Below are 6,367 nucleotides of genomic sequence, written 5' to 3'. Positions count from 1 at the left end.
GTGTTAGGGAAAAATTATGCCCTATTTTCACACGACCGTATCGCACGACCGTGTTGCCTTCCGTGGTATGGGCACGACCTAAGGCATGCCCATGTGCCTGGCCATGTGGTTTTGGAAAACCTGTGTTCAGTGACTCAGTTAGTGAATTAAATGTTAAAAAATAAAATTTAAAGAAGTTAACACCGTTAGTGCTCGGGTTACCTCCCGAGAAGCGCTTATTTATAGTCTAAGCTCGACTCTACCTTGTGGGTATATTTAGGTAACTTCGTGGAGCCGTAGCTCCTCTTTATCGTCTTTGAAATTCTCATTGTTATAAAGTTTAAGACGATGTCTATTTATCTTAAAAGTGCCTTGTGATGGATGACTTACCTCTACTGTGCCATATGGAAACACAGTTTGGACTATGAAAGGACCTGATCATCGTGATTTAAGCTTTCCAAGAAACAATTTGAGCCTCGAGTTGTATAATAGGACAAGATCTCCAACTTCAATTTGCCTTTGTTGCTTCAAACGGGTATCGTGGCGGCGCTTCGTTGCTTCTTGTATAGTACAAATTTTCATATGCATTGGTTCGCCACTCATCTAACTCGTTTAACTGCATCAACCTCTTTTCACCTGCAAGTTTGGGATCAAGGTTTAGAAATTTTATAGCCCAGAATGCCTTGTGTTCTAACTCAAACGGTAGATGACAACTTTCTCCGTAAACAAGTCTAAAAGGGAATGTTCCTATGGGGGTCTTAAAAGCAGTTCTATAAGCCCATAAAACATCATCTACTTTCATCGCCCAGTCCATCCTGTTTGACTCTACTGTATTTTCTAGAATACGTTTGAGCTCTCAGTTTGCTACTTCGACTTGTCCACTAGTTTGAGGATGATAAAGGGTAGCTGTTCTGTGGTAAACTCCGTATTTCTTAAAGGCCTTATCAAATTGGGCGTTACAATAATGAGTACATTTATCACTGATAATTTTTGTAGGGGTTCCAAATGGAGAGAAGAGTTTCTGAAGGAATCGTACTACCACTCTAGCATCATTAGTAGGTAATGCTTGGGCTTCCACCCATTTAGACGTATAATCAACAACTACTAATATGTATTTATTCCCGAATGAGCTGGGGAATGGACCCATGAAGTCGATACCCCAAACGTCAAATATTTCACATGAAAGCATATATGTCTGAGGCATTTCATCACGTTTGGAGATATTACCTGTCCTTTGGCATTTGTCACAAGAAGTAACATACCTGTTGGCATCTTTGAATAGGGTGGGCCAATAAAAACCTGATTCGAGTATTTTATATGCGGTCTTATTCCCACTATAATGTCCTCTAGTCGGTCCTGAGTGGAAATGTTCCAAGATTTTCAATGCTTCTGTCTTTGTAACGTATCGCCTAATGACTTGATCTGCACATATACGAAAAAGGAAAGGGTCTTCTCAAAAATAGTTTGTTACATCAGTAAAAAATCGCTTCTTTTGCTGATGTGTCAACCCTTTTGAGATAATGTTAGCGCCTAAAAAATTTGCAATGTCAGCAAACCAAGGTACCTTAGAATCAGATATAGAAAAAAATTGTTCTTCAGAAAAATGAATCATTTATTTCAACTTCATCTAGCTCTTTGGTACTTGAATTTTCAAGCCTGGAAAGACGATCAGCCTCCAGGTTTTTAGCTCCTTTCTTATCTTTAATCTCCAAGTCGAATTCCTACAATAATAAAATCCATCGGATGAGTCGAGGTTTTGCATCAGTCTTAGTTAAAATGTAGCGAAGAGCAGAATGGTCAGTATAAACGACAACTGTAGACAATATTAGATATGGCCTAAATTTATCGAATGCAAAAACCACAGCTAGCAACTCTTTCTCCGTGGTAGTGTAGTTTTCTTGTGCGACTGTCATTGTTTTGCTAGCATAATAGATAGGTTGAAAATGCTTATCTCTTCGCTGTCCCAAAATTGTACCAACTGCAACATCACTTGCATTGCATATTAGTTCAAAAGGTGAATTCCAATCAGGGGCAATTATAATTGGAGTTTTAGTCAATTTATCCTTTAAAGCATTAAATGCTTCAAAACATTCCTGATCGAAATTAAAAGGCACATCTTTTTCTAGTAATTTAGTCAAAGGCTTAGCTATTTTAGAAAAGTCTTTAATGAATCTTCTATAAAACCCAGCATGTCCTAAAAAGCTTTTAATAGCCTTAACCAAATTAGGAGGAGGTAGTTTCTCAATGGCTTCAATTTTAGATTTATCAACCTCAATCCCTTTACTAGAAATTTTATGTCCTAACACAATACCTTCTTGAACCATAAAGTGACATTTTTCCCAGTTAAGCACAAGATTTGTTTCCTCAAATCTTATTAAGACTCGTTTTAAATTTTTAAGGCAAATATGAAAAGAATTATCGAAAATCAAGAAATCATCCATAAATACCTCCATGATGTCTTCTACGAGTTCGTCAAAGATGGCCATTATGCAACGCTGAAAAGTAGCAAGAGCATTACATAATCCAAAAGGTATTCTACGATAAGCGTACCGTAAGACATGCAAATGTCGTCTTTTCTTGATCTTCAAGAGCTATTGGGATTTGAAAATAGCCAGAGAGTCCGTCTAAGAAGCAGTAGTACATGTGCCCTGATAACCTTTCCAACATTTGGTCAATGAATGGAATGGGAAAATGATCTTTTCTTATGGCATCATTCAGTTTTCTATAATCAATGCAGACTTTCCAACCTGTGACTGTCCTTGTTGGGATTAATTCATTCTTCTCATTGGCTACAACAGTCATGCCTCCCTTCTTAGGAACAACCTGCACTGGACTTACCCAAGAACTGTCAGAAATAGGATAAATAATTCCAGCATCTAGGAGTTTAATTACCTTAGCTTTAACAACTTCCTTCATGTTGGGGTTCAGTCTTCTTTGGGCTTTCACATATAGCTTATATTTATCTTCCATTAAAATTTTGTAGGTGCAAAAAGAAGGGCTGATCCCTTTAATGTTAGAAATTTTCCAAGCTATGGCCCTTTTATGCTCTCGTAATACTTGGAGTAATTTCTCTTTCTCATTGGATTGCAAGTTAGATGCAATAATTACCGGTAATGTAAAATTATTTCCAAGGAATACATATTCCAAGTGATTCGGTAATTGTTTAAGTTCTAGTTTGGGAGTTTCTTCAATAGAGGATTTTTGCTTAAGTTCATCTTTTACCTTAATACCATCATATTCTGCTAGTTTTTGGGGGGTTCATTGGAATTTAGTTCGGTTCCTATCTCAGAATCATCATCCACCCCCTCTCATTGGGCAAGACACAGCTCCATCGTGTCCTTGTGTACGATTTCCTGAAAAGAGTCTTGAGTAGCATGATCAATAGAGTCGATAAAATAACATGAGTCATCCTGTTCCCTAGAAAATCACATGGCATCATAAATTTTAAAAATAATCTCTTCGTTATCTACTCTAAGTACCAATTTACCATCACCCACATCTATTACAGCCCTAGCAGTGGCTAAAAATGGGCGACCTAAGATTAAATGCACCTCAACCTCCTCATCCATGTCAAGCACAACGATATCAACAGGGAATATAAATTTATTTACTTTTACAAGTACGTCCTCTATAATTCCCCTAAGATATTTAACAGATCTATTAGCTAATTAAATACTCATCCTAGTGGGTTTAGGTTCCCCAAGACCAAGTTGTTTAAACATCTTATATGGAATCAAATTAATACTGGCGCCTAAATCAGCTAGTCTTTATCAACATTCAAACTACCAATTAAGCAGGGAATAGTAAAAATTCTTGGATCTTTTAGTTTGGTTGGCAGTTTATTTTGGAGTATGGCTGAACATTCCTCATTAAGTTCCACTGTAGATAAGTCTTCAAACTTCCTTTTGTTTGTTAGAAGCTCCTTTAAAAATTTTGCATATGTAGGCATCTGCGATATAGCTTCAACAAAAGGTAAGTTAATATGCAGTTGTTTAAAAAGTTTAAGAAATTTACCGAATTGTGCATCCATGCAGTCTTTCTTCAACTTTGATGGGTATAAGATTGGTGGTTTATATTGTTTTGGCATTAGATTGTCATTTTTTTCAGGTTCTACCTCCTTTCTGTCAACTTCTTGTGGTGGCTTCTTTTCAGATTCAGCTAACACTTTCCCACTCCTTACTGTAACTGCTTTCACATGCTCTTTTGGATTGGGTTCGGTGTTACTAGGTAGATTTCCTGGTGGTCTTTCAGAAATTAGTTTGGCGAGCTTTCCTATCTGAGTTTCGAGCCCTTGGATCGATGCTTGTTGATTCTTAAGTGCTGTTTCAGTATTTTGAAAATGAGTTTCTGACACTGAGATAAATTTTGTTAACAACTCCTCAAGGTTCAGCTTTTTATCTTGTTGGTAAGGTGGCTGTTAGAAGACTAGTGGTGGTGATGGTCTCTGATTCCCTTGGCCTTCCTATAAGAAATTTGGGCGGTTCCTTCATCCTGCATTGTAAGTGTTATTATAGGGTTTATTTTGATGTTGAGGATTATTAACTATATAATTTAATTGTTCGTTGTCCATGTTGTGGATATAAGGTGGGTATTCTAAATTGCTCGTTCCTCCTCCACTTACATTGCACTGCATTACTGGGTGAAATTGTGAAGAACCAAGAAAATCATCAATTTTTCTATTCAAAAGCTCTACCTGATTAGAGAGCATGGTGACCGAATCGAGGTTGAAAACACCGGGTGCTTTTGTCAATTTTATCCTCATGACTTGCCACTGATAGTTATTCAGTGACATCTCTTTAATGAATTCGTAAGCCGTTTCAGGTGTTTTGTTGTTCAAAGTTCCACCGGCAGCTACGTCAATGAGTTGTCTCGTTGAGGGGTTCACACCGTTGTAGAACGTCTGAACCTGTAGCCAAAGTGGTAACCCATAGTGAGGGCACATTCTCAAAATATCCTTGTATCTCTCCCATGCATCATAAAGCGTTTCTAGATCCATCTGCACAAAAGAAGAGATGTCATTCCTCAACTTAGCCGTTTTAGCCAGCGAAAAATATTTAAGTAAAAAGTTTTCGGTCATTTGTTCCCAAGTAGTGATTGACCATCGTGGTAATGAGTTGAACCACTGTTTAGCCTTATTCCTTAATGAAAAGGGAAATAACCAAAGATGAATGGCATCATCAGAGACGCCATTGATTTTAAATGTGTCGTAAAGTTCCAGAAAATTCTCCAAGTGAGTGTTTGGATCCTCATCCTGCAAACCATCAAACTAAACAAATTGATGTATCATTTGAATCGTGTTAGGTTTTAGTTCAAAATTATTTGCAGCAATAGCAGGCCTAACTATACTTGACTCATTTCCTGTTAAATTTGGTTTAGCATAATCATACATAGTGCATGGAGCATAATTCTGATTTACTAGATCAGCGGCAATCACAAAAGGTAGCGGATTTTCCTGATTTTCAGCCATCTCCTCGGTTCTGGTTTGAATATCGTCCTCTTGCTCTTTCTCTATGTACCTTAAGCTTCGCCTTACTTCTCTTCGGTTTCTGCGAGCTGTGCGATCAATCTCACTATCAAAAAGCAATGGTCCCTACGGGTTTCTTTTGGTCATAAACTAGAAAAACCTGACAGAAGAAAATAAAAGAAAATTTAGAAAAGTGGAATTAAACTAAACTAAAAATAAATAAATTACGCATTAACTTGAATCAATATCCTAGAATATTAAAACAAATTACGACAAATTTACTCTTAGATAGGGACTTTGCTTCCTCTAAATAAGCGCATTAACTTGAATCAATATCCTAGAATATTAAAACAAGAATTAAGAACACATAATTAAGAACAAGTCAAATATTTATCATACAATTCAGATAATAATAACAAGATCCTTCTTAGGTTTCGTTCCCCTTAGGTATTTAGGGGTTTAGTTCATAATTATGAAAGAAAGCATCTCAAAATAATAAAGATAACAAAACATAAAGAAAACCCAAAACTCCTGAAGGAAATTGAAGGGAGATCTTCAGTCTTGATGATGAATCCGGCTTCTGAGATGGATCAATCGACTTTCTTTGAGTAACTCTTTGCCTCCTACTCTGTGTTTCCCTTCTAATTTCCTCCTCAGGTGTTTAAATAGGTTTTAGAATGCCTAAAAGCCCCTAAGAGTGGCCTTTTTCGAATAGAACTAAACTTGGGCTCGATAGGGACACGCCCGTGTGCGATTTCTTCAATTTGTGTTCAAGGCTGTTGCATAGGCACGGGCGTGTGGTCTACCCGTGTAAGTTGTGCTTCAATTCTACCAAATGACACGACGTGTGACTTACTTGTGCGAGGAAGTCCAGGCCGTATTGATTTCCCATGTTGGTCCATTTTCTCTGTTTTCGGGCCGTTT

General features: G+C 37.3%; 1 non-coding gene across 1 annotated transcript; it reads left to right on the top strand.

Annotated features, from left to right (window-relative positions):
- The first annotated feature begins 4,901 nt into the window (after positions 1 to 4,901).
- On the top strand, positions 4,902 to 5,008 carry LOC121216832 (small nucleolar RNA R71). The gene has a single exon (XR_005913044.1). It is a non-coding gene; the product is annotated as a small nucleolar RNA R71 (small nucleolar RNA).
- Positions 5,009 to 6,367: the final 1,359 nt, after the last annotated feature.

This window comes from Gossypium hirsutum, chromosome A02 (assembly GCF_007990345.1).
Source record: "Gossypium hirsutum isolate 1008001.06 chromosome A02, Gossypium_hirsutum_v2.1, whole genome shotgun sequence".
NCBI lineage: Eukaryota > Viridiplantae > Streptophyta > Magnoliopsida > Malvales > Malvaceae > Gossypium > Gossypium hirsutum.
Note: the sequence above shows the minus strand (reverse complement) of the source record. Positions and strands in the feature narration are given on the sequence as shown.